Genomic DNA, 16916 nt, shown 5'->3' with positions numbered 1-16916 from the left:
CAGGGGTAGACAGGCAGGCAGATCTCGTGGAAGGCTACTGAAGGAATCTGTTAACAGGAGAGCACACGGTAGCTTGGACCAGGGTGGTGGCAGTCATCAGAGGGAGAGGCGTGCACAGGGGAGGGAAGACTCCTGAGTATATTTTGAGATTTTCCAATGAATTAGATGTGGGGTGAGAAAAGAAGAGAGAAATCAGTGGTAGCCCCAAAGCTGCTGTTTGAGGAAGTAGAAGGACAAGAGAGAAAACTGTGGGAAAAGTCTGTTGGAAATTCCTTCTTTAATATTTATTAATAGATGACATGAAGGAATTATTGTTTATTTTGTTAGCTGTGGTAAGAGTATAATAACATTAAAAATGTGTAGAGAACTGTTTTAAAAAATAAAGTTCATATGAAAAGTGTTTTTTCCACTCCATACCCATTGGGATGGCTATTGTCAAAAAACAGAAAATGATGTGTAGGCAAGGATGTGGAGAGATTAAAACCCTTGTGCATTGCTGGCTGGAATGTAAAATGGTGTAGTTGATATGGAGAACAAATTGGCGGTTCCTCAAAAAACTGAAAATAGAATTACCATAGGGTAATTGATGGTCCAGCAATTCTACTTCTTCGTATATCCCCAGAATTGATGACATCTTGGAGAGTTATCTGTACACCAGTGTTCATAGTAGTGTTACTCACAGTAGCCAAAAGATGGAAGCAACTCAAGTGCCCCTTGACAGATAAATGGATAAGCAAAATGTGGTATATATATAATGGGATATTACTGAGCCTTAAAAAGGAAGGAAATTCTGATACCTGCTACAACACAGATGAACTTTAAGGACATTATGCTAAGTGAAATAAGTCAGTCACTAAAAGACAAATAATGTATTTGCTTTTTTCTAAATATTTGATTGCATGTATATTGGATACCTAGAATAGTCAAAGTAGGATAGTTGCCAGGGGCAAGGAGGAGGGGGAATGGGCAGTTGTCATTTAATGGCTATAGCATTTCAGTTTTGCAAGATGAAAAGAGTTCTGGAGGCTGTGTACAACAATGTGAATGTATTCAACATTGCTGAACTTTATACTTAAAAATACTTAAGATGGTAAATTTTATGTCATGTGTATTTTAACAGAATTTTAAAAATTCAACATATATAGGTAGAGAGAGGGGAGAAAAAGAACCCTAAGTAAAACTTGAAGAAAAATTGGTGGACATTTTAAAGGATGTGGCAGTATTACTTATAATTATGATGCCTAGATTGATATGGATGTTGACCGCATAAGAAAAAAGTAGGATACACTTAGAATAAAAGAAAGAAATACATTATGTTTTATTAAAAAAAAGGTTTATCTAGTTAAGAGACATAGACTGAACTATTTATGGGCAAAACAATATGATTTGCTGACTTTGCTTTAACTACTTCAGCAAAAAAAATGTAGTGGGAATATAAATGAAACAAGAATAGCAGGATGCTGATAACTATTAAAAGGTGGGTGACAGGCACCAGTGGTTCATTATTCTATTCTACTTTTGTTTATGCTTGAAATATCCACAATAATGCTTTTTAAAAAGGAATTGTCCATTACTAAAAAGAAAGGAAACAGATGACTGAAGCACTCACTGAATTAAACTAGACTTGAAGGACAATTAATGAGGGTATGTATAATTACAATATCTGGCAGTGCTGGCAAATAAAATAAATTCATCTACAGTCTCTTGAGAAGCTGTTCCTAGGCTGTTCCCAGAAATATTATGTAGCTGGCATTATGTTTAGTTTGGTAAATAGGTATGAAAAATGTACAGTTCTTGCCTTAAATATGCCAACAGTTGGGACTAGAGAGAGAAGTAAAGCATCAGTTAGAATATATGTCTATAGGATAAGGCAAGGTACTTCCTGTAGCATTGCTGAAGAGGTACTTCCAGCCATACTTAGAGCTGGAAAAAGAAATATTCCTCATTCCTAATTAATCTGAGTCTTGATGCACAGGTATGTCAGCTAGTTAAAAAAAAAAAGAATAGTAATCTAGGTTCATGTCTATGTTCATGTTCATGTCAATGGACATGAGCTTGAGCAAACTCTGGGAGATGGTGAGGGACAGGGAGGCCTGGCGTGCTGCAGTCCATGGCGTTCCAAAGTGTTGGACACAACTGGACAACTGAACAACAGCAACAGTAATCTAGGTAGTGGGACCAGCATGGCACACTCAGGAAATCACAAGTATGGGTTAGAAGGACTAGAAATCAGATAGGTGTGAATAAGTGGTTCAAAACTAGAGACCTTGTCTGTAATAATAGTACTTCTGGGAGATTTCCTGAGATAGGAATCATGTGTGACTGGTAGATGCTTAATGTTTTAAAAAGTGAATTGTTAGGAGGCCTTTATACTTGGAAGTGATATAATTAGATCTGCATTTTTGAAAGATCAGAGTGGCAGCCAGGAGGTTGTCAGGTTGAAGAAAAGTGAGGCAGAGGGACAAGTTAGGAGGCTAACTCAGGGGAGGCAGAAAGGGAGTCTGAATCAAAGGAACATATATCTATGACTCATTACAAATATAAACTCTCCCAGAACTGGAGAAGTCTGCCTAGGCTGCTCGTGAACCTCTGACAGATCCAGTTCATCTTCACTTGAATAGTCCAGTAATGGGAAAGGACAGACTTCTGGGAGAAACTGAGTGATGCCATATTTGAGGAAAAAGTATAGCCCTAAATGTATATATTATAAAGGAGGAGGCAGCATCAAAAACTAACTCCCTCTGAAATGACTTACTTCAGTAAAAAAGAAAATTGCAGAATTTTTATTTATATGTCATCAAGATTTATCAGGACATGTTTAAAGATAATATGATAAAAAGACCATGAGAATCTCAGTTCAGGAAAGATGGGAAGGTTGAGAAACATAATTTTAAATTAAGAGCAGTGGGTGGGTGGGAGCAGTAGGGAACACTGAAAATCAAATCTCCCCTTTGCAGCAAAATTCTATAAATATGGTCTCCAATTTCTCTCCTGGTTTAAGATACACTTTATTCAGACCTGTACCTCTATCATTCTACTGAAATTTCTCTGAACAAGATCCCCAAATAAAACCTTACATGTTATAAAATCAAATAGTAAAACCATCTCACTTAATCAGACTTAATTAGACTTGGCTGATTATGCACTGTTTGATACACTTTCTTACTTAAGCTTCCAGGACAGCACATTCTCTTGCTTTCCCTCCTATCCAAGGTGGGGCTTTCCAGTCTTTTGTTGGGTTCTTACTCTTTTCCTGATCCATCAATGTTGGGGGTTCCCAGGGACTTGCTCCTTAACCCTCATCTATATCTACACTCACTTAAATCTCATCCAGCTTCATGCCTTAAAATACTACCTTTATGCTGAAAATTCCTAAATGTATCTTCAGCCCAAATCTCTTCCTTTATCTCTGGACTCATATATCCAACTGCCTATTCAGTACCTCCACTTCAGTGTCTAAAGGTATGTCAAAAGGAACATGTCTAAACTAAATTGATGCTCCACTCTTGGTCTTTGCCATCTGGCAGCAGACAATTCAATCAAGCTAGTTGCTCTGGCCCAACGCCCTAGAGTTTCAACAGTTGTAAATACCTGTGAAACCATTACCATAAACCAAGATCTAGAAAAGACGATCACTGAAAGACTCCTGATGCTCCTTTACAGTCCATTCTTTCCTTCCTCCCCTACTCTGTCCCTTACTCGAGGAAGCCGTTATCTACTTTCTATCTCTAGAGATTAGTTTGCTTTTCATATACATGTGATTTCTTGTAGTTTTTACTTTTCTGCATCTGGTTGCTTTTTTGTCAGCACTGTGATTCTGAGATTCATCCATGTTGTGTGTATCAACTCATTACATTTTTATTCTATGATATGGAAAAGGCATCAATAGTAGAAGTGATGGGAACAATGCAATTAAATTGACTTTTTCAAGGCTATATTAAATAATTTTCTTCTGTATTCAACTTGTATAGAAATTAAATAAGGCAAGTATTTTTCAGAGTCAGGAGTAAAATGGCTGTCTATCTTCTCTGTTTATAAAAGCAGTTCCCATAATCCAGACTTCACACAATTTATTAATGATGATATGGTAGAAGCCACCTTGGCATTTGTTAAAATCCTAAACATTAAAAAAACACCTTCTGTTGGTATCCTTGTCTTCTCAGTCCAAATGGGAGCCTGTTTGTTCAGAGGACACTTCAAGGATGTCACTTTGATACAGTTTCCATACAAATCATTGTTCCTGGGCTGAACTGTTTCCTGTTTTTTCTTGTCAGTTCCTAAAACACATCTCTGTTGGTCTCTGCTAAGCTTCTGAATCACAGTTTGGGAGCTGAAAGAAATTGGGTACTCTGATTTCAATATTAACAATGAACTATCTAATTAAGAGTAGTGAAATGCCATGTTATGTCTATATATACATGTCACAGTATGCAAGGTATTGTTACAGATATTACTTTACTTGGGGCTCTCAGCAGTTCTGATACAGACAGGATGGCCAATGTTATCCTCATCTTATATCAGAAAGGGAATGTTAAGGAATCAGAGAGGTTAAACTGTTCGCTCACGATAACATAGCTAATAAGAAGGAGGGGCAGGTCTAGAATACACGCCTTCTAACTCTAGTACTTTGTTTATTACTTTCTCTCATGTTATTTTCTTGTATTATTTCATTTTTTTCCATAGATAAGATGTGAAAGTGGAATTCCATGGATTTCTCCAGGCCAGAATACTGGAGTGGGTAGCCTTTCCCTTCTCTAGGGGATCTTCCCAAGCCAGGGATCGAACCCAGGTCTCCCGCACTGCAGGCGGATTCTTTACCAGCTGAGCCACAAGGGAAGCCTAAGAACACTGGAGTGGGTAGGCTATCCCTTCTCCAGCAGATCTTCCCAACCCAGGAACAGAACTGGGGTCTCCTGCATTATTGCAGGTGGATTCTTTACCAACTGAGCTATCAGGGGAAGCCCCTTAGATAAGTATATTTTTAAGAAGTTAAATCTTAGTTTAAATTAATCAACTTTAGATCCAAGTACAAGTATGGCCAAAGGTGGTTTCTTAACCTAAATTTCTAGTTTTTGAGGCAACAGAAGCCTACATATTTCAATAGAACCCATTGCTGAGCAGAAACTAAGTTCTTAGAAAAGAGGCCAAGGAAGGAAGAACAGGCATACCATATTTCCTCTGTTGTTCAAATTCAGTCTGTTCTCATACTTACAAACCCGCTGTTGAGATGGTTGTTCAGATCATTGTTCCTGAAGACAGGAAACTTGCCAAGGGGGCTTGTGATATAATAATTACTGGTTGAGACAAAACTACAGTGTTTATCTATGCTATCCCTGACTTCTCTTCCTATCCCTTTTCTAGTTTTTAGGTACTAATATCAACCCTGTGTGACCAGTGCTTCAATTGCTATTACAGAAAGTAAAACATCTGATAGTCATTCATTCTAAGTATTATCTTAGGCCAGAAGAGAGAAACTCAGATAAAGCAATGATGATTGCGTAGAAATAAATGTCTAACTACAGATGTTAAGGCATCCATTGGGGATAGTTTAGGGATACTGAAGCCTCAGAACCCTTCAAAATGCATCATATGGGCACTCCTATGCAGTCCTAGACTCTATGTCACAGATACTATGTAGACTATAAGGAGACAACTAGAAATTGTTATCAAAAAGTCACTTTTACCTGTTACTTTAATTCAAAATCAAAATCTTTTAAGACGGAGGAAAGGGAAGGAGGTAATCTGGTAGAAGAAATCTGGTGTAGTTCTCCTACCTCAGATACCTTTTTAGAAGCCAAGCAGGGACTCGTCCAAGTATTTTTGCTAAAAAAGAGAATATACCATAAAATTTCTGAACTTAGATTTTAAGGTTAACAAAACTTAATTTTTTACTTTCTTGACAATTGCCTCAATTGCTAGCTTAATTGAGTTTCTCTTGAACCTGCCACTGTCTCATTCAGACATATGAAATATATTAGTGCATATTTCCTCTAGAAACCTTTACATGAACTATTTCAGGAGAAGAGCAAACAGTAGAAATACCTGTCCAATAATTATCAAGCAATTCAGAACTGCATTCTGCATGTCAGGCTCTAGGAAGGGCACCTACATGTATAGCAGAGTGACTAACTTTTAGAGCCCCAACTCAGGACACAGCTATATCAGACCAAAGAATCAGTATAATATGTAATGAATAAATACTTATACACACATGATTATTTTTTAACATATAGTACAAATTAGCTGTTTATTTAAAGTTATATATTATTCTGTATTATTTGCTATTCTGTTACATAAATGCCATTATTTAAGAAAAATAACAGGACTGGTTAACAGTGGCAGTTAGTAGTAATTAATGGTGGAACCAATTAAACAGTATGGGTGAGAATACTAGAATACTATGAATAGTGTTTTCCTCTGATGCGGATTTTAACTTTTTATAGAATATTTATATTTTATAGGCAATATTATTATGTCTTCTTAAGATACATAAGACCTTTTAAAAAGCTGAATGTAATACCATAGGGCTAATTAGATATTACTTATAATTAATAAAAATTGACATGTTTATGCCCCACGATAAAATAAGATATTTTTGCTCTTTATGTGTCCTCTTCCAATCAGACTTCTCTCCACTGCCTGCAGCCTTCAGTATATCCTTCTTTTATTTTATGTAGTGGTAAAACTGAAAACATTCAAAAGTCAAGGAGTGCATCAAGGCTGTATGTATATTGTCACCCTGTTTATTTAACTTATATGCAGAGTTCAGTTCAGTTCAGTTCAGTTGCTCAGTCGTGTCTCTGACTCTTTGTGACCCCATGGACTACAGCATGCCAGGCTTCCATCACCAGCTCCCAGAGCTTGCTCAAACTCCTGTCCATCACATGTAGAGTACATCATGTGAAATGCCGGACTGGATGAATCATAAGATAGAATCAAGACTGTTAGAAGAAATATCAATAACATACATCATATATGTATATCCATCATATGCAGAGTAAAGCATGTAAAATGCCAGGCTAGATGACCAAGCTGGAATCAAGACTGTTGGGAGACATATCAATAACCTCAAATATACAAAGGATACCACCCTTATGGCAGAAAACAAAGAGAAACTAAAGAGCCTCTTGATGAAGGTGAAAGAGGAGAGTGAAAAAGCTGGCTTAAAACTCAGCATTCAAAATCTAAGATCATGGCATCCAGTAACATTACTTCATGGCATATAGATGGGGAAACAGTGTAAGATTATTTTTGTGGGCTCCAAAATCACTGCAGTGACTGCAGCCATAAAATTAAAAGATGCTCCCTGGAAGAAAAGCTATGACAAACCTAGACAGCATATTAAAAAGCAGAGACATCACTTTGTCAGTAAAGATCTGTCTAGTCAAAGCTAATGGTTTTTCCAGTAGTCACATATGAATGTGAGAGCTGGACCATAAAGAAGACTGAGAGCTGAGGAACTGATGCTTTTGAACTGTGGTGTTGGAGAAGACTCTTGAGAGTCCCTTGGACTGCAAGGAGATCAAACCAGTCCATCCTAAAGGAAATCGGTCCTGAGTATTCATTGGAAAGACTGATGCTGAAGCTGAAGCTCCAATACTTTGGCCACCTGATGCAAAGAGCCAGCTCACTGGAAAAGATCCTGATGTTGGGAAAGATAGAAGGCAGGAGGAGATGGGGATGACAGAGGATGAGTTGGTTGGATGGTATCACCGACTCAATGGACATGAGTTTGAACAAACTTTGGGAGATGGTGAAGGACAGGGTAACCTAGCGTGCTGCGGTCCATGGGGTCGCAGAGTCAGACATGATTGAGCTGAGCCACTGAACAACTGAGGTCACCTTTTATGAAGTCCACATTACACTGACCCCTGGTGGCAGGCAAATGCAATGACATCAAATTAGATATCCTGTCAATAAAGGAATCTGAACATGGAATATGACTTATTAGCAAGTGAAAAGTGAAAGTGTCTGACTCTTTGCAACCCATGGACTGTATAGTCCATGCAATTCTCCAGGCCAGAATACTGGAGTGGGTAGCGTTTCCCTTCTCCAGGGGATCTTCCCAGCCCAGGGGTCGAACTCAGGATCTTCCCAACCCAGGGATCGAACCCAGGTCTTCTGCATTGCAAGTGGATTCTTTACCAGCTTAGCTATAAGGGAAGACCAAGAATACTGAAATGGTTAGTCTATCCCTTCTCCAGCAGATCTTCCCAACCCAGGCATTGAAATGGGGTCTCCTGCACTGCAGGTAGATTCTTTACCAACTGAGTATCAAGGAAGCCCCTTATAGCTTCTTGCTGAGCTATGAGGGAAGCCCCTTAAGCAAGCAATAGCTTGACTTATTAGCAATAGCTTGACTGCAGTCCATGGGGTCGCAAAGAGTTGGACCCAACTGAGTGGCTAAACAACAACAAAATTAGCAATAGCAGGTTTCTAGACTTGTAAGAATTAGTTTCCAGGCTCCCAAAAATGTCTGTTCACTTTGTATCTACAGGCTTGTTTTAGTAGACTGACTTTTGGGCAGTTGCCCCTTAGCATCCTTAAATTTAGGCTTCCCATGTGGCACAGTGGTAAAGAATCTGCTTGCCAGTACAGGAGATACAAGAGACGCTGGTTTAATCCCTGGTTTGGGAAGATGCCCTGGAGGAGAAAATGGCAACCCACTCCAGTATTCCTGCCTAGAAAATTCCATGGACAGAGGAGCCTGGTGTGTGACAGTCCGTGGGGGTCACAAAGAGTCGAACATGATTGAGCATGCATGCATATCCTTAAAATGCATCATGTAGGGCTCTCCATGTCTACAGTGTCTATTGTTTTTATTATAGATACTCTGAAGCACACTGGATATCACCAGATGTTAAACTTCTTTTTCTCAGGGAAGAGCTTTTCAAAGCACAGATGTAATTCAAACTGAATGTGGATTTCAAATAAATTATAGTTTTTGGTGCTGTTCAACTTGACTGCTCTTTCTGGTGACATATTTTAAACTTCTGAGTCAGTCTTATTTCCCATAAATGTCACTTTTTTCACTGTATGAGTTTTTGTCATAACCTATACATAATAGCAAACAACTGAGGTATAGTTCATCCTATTCTGTGCTCCTTATGACCTATTCAAAGATGATCAAATAGATTTAGAGAAACAGCATATAAATTGTTTTACTGTAGTCCTGTCCTTTATTCCCTTCTTCAACTATTTACATGTTAGACAAGGCTGTTCTTTTCGTCCCACATATTGAAAATGAGACTTAATGGCAGACCAGCATTTTAACATCTTTTCTATAGCTATCAATAATGATAGCCACCTTGTAGGCACAGGTCTAAGGGAATACCCTTACAAAGTAAAAAAAGTAAAGTAAAAAATCTCATTAAGTGCTTTTGCATGTTCTGAGGAAACTAAAACGTGACCCAAAAAGTTCATTATGAAAGTCTCATTATCACAGGACAGCAAATCACTTTTTAAAGTACAAGGTGTGTGAGGAAACCAGAATTGAAAGAGACATGTGTATCCCAGTGTTCATCGCAGCACTGTTTATAATAGTCAGGACATGGAAGCAACCTAGATGTCCATCAGCAGATGAATGGATAAGAAAGCTGTGGTACATATACACAATGGAGTATTACTCAGCCATTAAAAAGAATTCATTTCAATCAGTTCTAATGAGGTGGATGAAACTGGAGCCTATTATACAGAGTAGAGTAAGCCAGAAAGAAAAACACCAATACAGTATACTAACACATATGTATGGAATTTAGAAAGATGGTAACGATAACCCTGTTTGCGAGACAGCAAAAGAGACAGATGTATAGAAGTCTTTTGGACTTTGTGGGAGAGGGAGAGGGTGAGATGAGTTGGGAGAATGGCATTTAAACATGTATAATAATATCATATATGAAACGAACCGCCAGTCCAGGTTCGATGCATGATACTGGATGCTCAGGGCTGGTGCACTGGGATGACCCAGAGGGATGGTGCGGGGAGGGAGGACAGAGGAGGGTTCAGGATGGGGAATACGTGTATACCTGTGGCGGATTCATGTTGATATATGGCAAAACCAATACAATATTGTAAAGTAATTAGCCTCCAATTAAAATAAATAAATTTATATTAAAAAGAGAAAACAAAAGAAAAAAAGAAAAACTACACAGAAGGTGTAATCAACATTCCCATTTTATAGATGAGGAAACTGAGGCCCAGAGGTATTAATGAAGTTACTAGAAAGTGAAAGAGATGCTTTTTGGTGAGTGTACAGATCTATACTTAGTAAACTTTATGGGAAAGTGCATTGTCAGTCCAGATTATTGGGGAAAAAACTCGATTTCAACTCATTCTTCTAAAAACCCCACAAAATTAAGTATGTTACTTAGATTGCTAAGCAATGTCCTCAGTGTTTTTGAGGGCTGCTTCATTTAATTGAAAACAAAATCTATGAGGAAATTGTCAATATTCCCATTTATACTTCAGGAAGCTGAGGCATTAATGAAATTGCTAGTAAGTGAAAGAGATGCTTTTGCTAACCGTATTTATCTATACATAGTAAACTTTGTGGGAAAGGGCATCATCTATCTAGAATGGTTGGGGGAAAAACTTGATTTCAATTCTATTAAAAAAGAAACCCCAAATTAAGTATGTTACTTAACTCTATTCAGCATGTCCTCAGTGTTTTACATGCTCTGCTTCATTTAATTACAAAGAAAATGTACGAGGAAGGTGTTATCAACATTCCCATTTTATAGATGAGGAAACTGAGACACAGAGACATTACTGTTGTTACTAGTTAGGGAAATACATGCTTTTTGTTGAGCGTATTTATCTATTTAATAACTGTGTGGGAAAGGGCATTGTCTGGCTAGATTGTTGGGGAAAAAACCCAATTTCAATACTCTGTATTAAAAAAAAAATTAAGCGAGTTGCTTAGACCTTCTAAGCAATGTCCTGGCTGTTTTGCACACTCCTCTTCATTTAATCAAAAAGAAAACCTACAAGTAAAGTGTTATTAACATTCCCATTTTATATATGAGGAAACTGAGGCACAGAGGCTTTAAGAAAGAAATTAGTAGGTGAAAGATGATGTATTGGTGAGCCTATTTATCTATACTTAATAAACTTTGTTGATAAGGAAAAAAAAATAAAGTACAAGGTGTGCAAGACATTTAGATCAGAATTTTTAAACAATTTTTCTTTGTTAAGAAGTTGACAGATTTAATGAAATATGCAAAAGTATCCCTTTTATATTTTCATTATCAGTCAACCACACAGATAGATGAGCAAAGTCTAGTATGTATTTGGACAATGTATTAACAATATCTGGTTGATGTTTCCTATGGTTTCATTAAAAATAATCATAGAAATCAAGATTCTCTGAAACCCCATTTTTCAAATTCAACTACTTAAGAGCCAGAAGAAATGTATTTTTGATTCAGTGTATCATGTGATAACTGTTCAGTTCAGTCGCTTAGTTGTGTCCAACTCTTTGCGATCCCATGGACTGCCAGGCCTCCCTGTCCATCACCAACTCCTAGAGTTTACCCAAACTCATGTCCATTGAGTCAGTGATGCCATCCAACCATCTCATCCTCTGTCGTCCCCTTCTCCTTCTGCCTTCAATCTTTCCCAGCATCTGGGTCTTTTCTAATGAGTCAGTTCTTCACATAAGGTGGCCAAAGTATTGGAGTTTCAGCTTCAACATCAGTCCTTCCGGTGAATACTCAGGACTGATTTCCTTTAAGATGGACTGGTTTGATCTCCTTGCAATCCAAGGGACGCTCAAGAGTCTTCTCCAACACCACAGTTCAAAAGCATCAGTTCCTCAGTGCTCAGCTTTCTTTATAGTCCAACTCTCAACATCCATACATGACTACTGGAAAAACCATAGCCTTGACTAGACGGACCTTTGTTGGCAAAGTAATATCTCTGCTTTTTAATATGCTGCCTAGGTTGGTCATAACTTTTCTTCCAAGAAGCAAGCGTCTTTTAATTTCATGGCTGCAGTCACAATCTGCAGTGATTTCGGAACCTAAAAAAATAAAGTCTGCCACTGTTTCCCCATCTATTTGCCATGAAGTGATGGGACCAGATGCCATGATTTTAGTTTTCTGAATGTTGAGCTTTAAGCCAACTTTTTCACTCTCCTCTTTCACTTTCATCAAGAGGCTCTTTAGTTCTTCACTTTCTGCCATAAGGGTGATGTCATCTGCAGATCTGAGGTTATTGATATTTCTCCTGGCAATCTTGATTCCACCTTGTGCTTCATCCAGCCCAGCGTTTCTCATGATGTACACTACATATGTTAAATAAGTAGGGTGACAATATACAGCCTTGACATACTCCTTTTCCTATTTGGAACCAGTCTGTTGTTCCATGTCCAGTTCTAACTGTTGCTTCCTGACCTGCATACAGATTTCTCAAGAGGCAGGTCAGGTGGTCTGGTATTCAAATATCTTTCTGAATTTTCCACAGTTTGTGGTGATCCATACAGTCAAAGGCTTTGGCATAGTCAATAAAGCAGAAATAGATGTTTTTCTGGAACTCTCTTGCTTTTTCCATGATCCAATGGATGTTGGCAACTTTAATTTGCCAACAGATGTTGGCAAGTTTAATGCTTACTTTTTTCATATTTACATGTGTTTAATGTTTGCTGTATTAGCTATTGCCAGAGACAGAGTTCCTACAATAGCCTTATTTTTGTCTATCCTGTTGTCTTTGGGGTTCCCTAAGAGTCACTTATCAGATAGAATATATGTCTTGCTTGCATCTCTTTCAGCTATAAACCATTGTTACTATACTACAGTCATGTTGGTGTGGTGGTAAGGCATGGGGGAAAGGAAACATCCTATAATCTTTTGAAATCTTGGTCTTTTAGTGGGTCTGTGTCCCTGGGCTATGACCTTAATAAGTATTTCTTGGCTTTTCTTCCCCCTACCTTTCAGTGGGAGGGGGCTGGCTGGGTAGATGGAAGAAGAGTAAAATATATCCAGAACATTCTCCCTAACAAAGGTCTACTCTCCAAATCCAGTCCTTCACACGTTGGAGCTAAAATGAGCAAGTCCCTTACTATGTTTACATCATATGTCTATCTCTTCTTCAAAGAGTAGTTTTAGCCCTTACATGTGGCTCACCCATTTTGAGTTAATTTGTGTGTATGGTGTAAAGAATGAGCCCTACCACCCATTTCATTCTTTCGCATATGCATATCTAGTTGCCTCAGTACCATTTTTAAGGCTATTTCTTCTTCACTGAATTGTCTTGGCACCTTTATTGAAACTCAATTGACAATAAATGTAAGGGTTCACTTCTGCATTCTCAGTTCTACTTCACTGGTCTCTGTGTCTACCCTTATGCCAGTGCTGCACTGTTAGGATTACCACAGCTTGGTAGTAAGTTTTGAAAATTTAAAGTATGAGTTTGTGAACTTTGTTCTTCTTTTTTGAAAACTGTCTTGGTTATTCTGGCCTTTTATATTACCACTGCATTTTAGATTTAGCTTAATAATTTTTGTTTCTGCTGAGATTTTGATAGGATTGCACTGAGTCTGCATATCAATTTGGTGAATACTGCCATCTTAACTAAGTCTTCTGATGTATGAACATGGGGGAATCTTTCCATTTATTTAAATCATCTTTAATATATTTCAAGAGTTTTCTAGTTTTCAGTGTACAAATATTATACCACTTTTATTAAACTAACTCCTAAGCATTGTATTCTTTTTGATGCTTTCTAAATAGAATTGTTTTCTTCATTTCACTTATAGGGTGTTCACTGCTAGTATACAGAAATACAATTGATTGTTTTATAACAGATTTATTGAGATCTAATTCACATACCATACACTTCACCCGTTACAATTCTGTACGTTTTTTATCTTGCAACCTTGCCAAACTCATTTATTAGCTTCAGTAGGTTTTGTATGTGAGTGTGTGTATGTACATATGTGCACATGTATTCCTTAGGATTTTCTATATATAAGACCATGTGTACTGCAAATGGAGGTAGTTTTACTTCTTTGCAGTCTGGATGCCTTGTATTTACTCTTTCCAGATTGCCGTGCCTAAACCTCCATTATGTTGAATAGAAACATTGAGAGCAGACACCCATATCTTGGTCCTGATCTTGGGGGGAAAGCATTCAGTCTTGTGTTATCACCTGTGACATTAGCTTTGGGATTTTCATAGATGGCCTTTATCAGGTTGAGGAACATCCCATCTACTTCTAGTCTGTTGAGTATCTTTGTTTTAAAAAACATCATGGAAGATGTTGGATTTTGCCAGACCTTATCTCTACATTTACTGAGAAGATTGTGTGCATTTTGTTCTGTTTCCTATTAGTATGTATATTACATTCTTTAATTTTTTTTCAAAGTTTTTATTGGGTAGCTCAGTGGTAAAGAATCCATCTGCCAGAATGGATAAGAAAGCTGTGGTACATATACACAATGGAATATTACTCAGCTATTAAAACGAACACAGTTGGATCGGTTCTAATGAGGTGGATGAAACTGGAGCCTATTACAGTGAAGTCAGTCAGAAAGAAAAACACCCAATACAGTATATTAATGCATATATATGGCATTTACAAAGATGGTAATGATGACCCTATATGCGAGATAGCAAAAGAGACACAGATATAAAGAAAAGACTTTGGGACTCTGTGGGAGAAGGCGAGGGTGGGATGATTTGAGAGAATAGCATTAAATACATATGTATTACCATATGTGAAATAGATCACCAGTCCAAGTTTGATTCATGAAACAGGGCACTCAAAGCTGGTGCTCTGGGACAACCCTGAAGGATGGGGTGGGGAGGGAAGAGGGAGGGGGGGTCCAGGATGGGGGACACATGTACACCCACGGCTGATTCATGTCAGTTTATGGCAAAAACCACTACAATATTGTAAAGTAATTAGCCTCCAATTGAAAAAAAAAAAAAGAATCCGTCTGCCAACCAGGAGATGCAAATTCAGTTCCTGGGTCAGGAAAATCCTCTGTAGAAGGAAATCGCAACCCATTCCAGTATTCATGTCTGGGAAATCCCATGGACAGAGGAACCTGGTGAGCTACAGTCCACAGGGTCACAAAGAGTTAGACACAACTTAGTGACTAAACAACAACAAAAGTTGATTTACAATGTTGTATTGGTTTCTGCTTTACAGCAAAGTGAATCAGTTAACATATATCCACTCTTTTTTAAGATTCTGTTGCCATATAGGTCATTCAGTTCAGTTCAGTCCCTCAGTCGTGTCCGACTCTTTGTGACCCCATGAATCGCAGCATGCCAGGCCTCCCTGTCCATCACCAACTCCCGGAGTTCACTCAGACTCACGTCCATCGAGTCAGTGATGCCATCCATCCGTCTCATCCTCTGTCGTCCCCTTCTCCTCCTGCCCCCAATCCCTCCCAGCATCAGAGTCTTTTCCAATGAGTCAACTCTTCGCATGAGGTGGCCAAAGTACTGGAGTTTCAGCTATAGGTCATTACAGAGTGCTAAATAGAGTTCCCTGTGCTATACAGTAGGTTTTTATTAGTTATTTATTTCATATATAGTAGTGTGTATATGTCAATCCCAATCTCCCAGTTTATCCCTTCCCCCTTACCCCCTTGGTAAGCATAAGTTTGTTTTCTACATCTGTGACTTTATTTCTGTTTTATAAATAGTTTCACTTGTACCATTTTTAAAAAAGATTCCACACATAAGCGATATTGGGGCTTCCCAGGTGGCACAATTGGTAAAGAACCCCCCTGCAACTGCAGGAGATGCATGTTTGATCCTTGGGTTGGGAAGATCCCCTGGAATAGAAAATGGCAACCCACTTGAGTATTCTTGCCTGGAAAATCCCATGGACAGAGCCTGGTGGGCTATAACCCATGGGGTTGCAAAGAGGCAGACACGACTGAGCAACTGAGCACACACACTCCCACACACACACATGCACACATAAACACAAGCCATATCATATGATACCTGCCTTTCTCATCTGACCCACTGCACTCAGTGTGACAGTCTCTAGGTCCATCTGTGCCACTGCAAATTTCATTATTGTGCTCTTTTTATGGCCAATATTCTATTATACATATATGGACCACATCTTCTTTATCTGTTCCTCAATTGATGGCCATTTAGGTTTCTTCTATGTCCTGGCTACTGTAAACAGTGCTGCAGTGAACAGGGGTGTGTGTATCCTTTCAAGTTATGGCTTTCTCTGGATATACACCGATGAGGGAGATTGCTGGATCATATGGTAGCTCTGTTTTTAGTTTTTTAAGTTACCTCGTACCATTATGCATAGTGACTGTACCATTTACTTCCACTAACAGTGTAGGAGGGTTCCCTTTTCTCAACACCCTCTGCAGCATTTGCAGATTTTTTTTGATGATGGGTATTCTAACCAGTGGGAGGCAGTCCCTCACTGTAGTTTTGATTTGCATTTCTCTATTAGTGATGTTGAGCATTGTTTCATGTGCCTCTTGGCCATCTGTATTATTTATGAATGTCTGTTTTGATCTTCCACCCATTTTCTGATGGGGTGGTTTTTTTTTTAATATTAAGCTACATGAGTTTGTTTGTATATTTTGGAGATTAATCCCTTGTTGATTGCTTTGTTTGCAAATATTTTCTCCCATTCTGTGTGTTTTTGTTTTCTTTTTAATGGCTTCCTTTGCTGTGCAAAAGTTTTTAAGTTTGATAAGGTCCCATTTGTTTATTTTTGTTTTTATTTTCATTACTCTCAGAGGTGGATAATTTTTGTTATGTTAAACCAACCTTGCTTTTCCAGAATAAATCCTACCTGGTCACTATGTATAAACTTTTTTATATGTTGCTGGACTCAGTTTGCTAGAATTTGGTCCTAGTATTTTGTCTTAATTTTTAATAGATACAAAGGTAAAGAAAAAGTGGTATTTATTTATTAGGCCCCTGGAT

General features: G+C 38.2%; 1 protein-coding gene and 1 long non-coding RNA gene across 3 annotated transcripts in view; one reads left to right on the top strand and one right to left on the bottom strand.

The window, feature by feature from the left end:
* Positions 1-16916, bottom strand: part of AGBL3 (AGBL carboxypeptidase 3) — a 103977-nt gene that overhangs the window by 10842 nt on the left and 76219 nt on the right. The window lies entirely within an intron of this gene.
* Positions 1-16916, top strand: part of LOC138439532 (uncharacterized) — a 53566-nt gene that overhangs the window by 20515 nt on the left and 16135 nt on the right. The window lies entirely within an intron of this gene.

The sequence above is a fragment of the Ovis canadensis genome, chromosome 4 (genome assembly GCF_042477335.2).
Source record: "Ovis canadensis isolate MfBH-ARS-UI-01 breed Bighorn chromosome 4, ARS-UI_OviCan_v2, whole genome shotgun sequence".
Taxonomy (NCBI): domain Eukaryota; kingdom Metazoa; phylum Chordata; class Mammalia; order Artiodactyla; family Bovidae; genus Ovis; species Ovis canadensis.
This window is presented reverse-complemented; position numbering and strand designations above follow the sequence as displayed.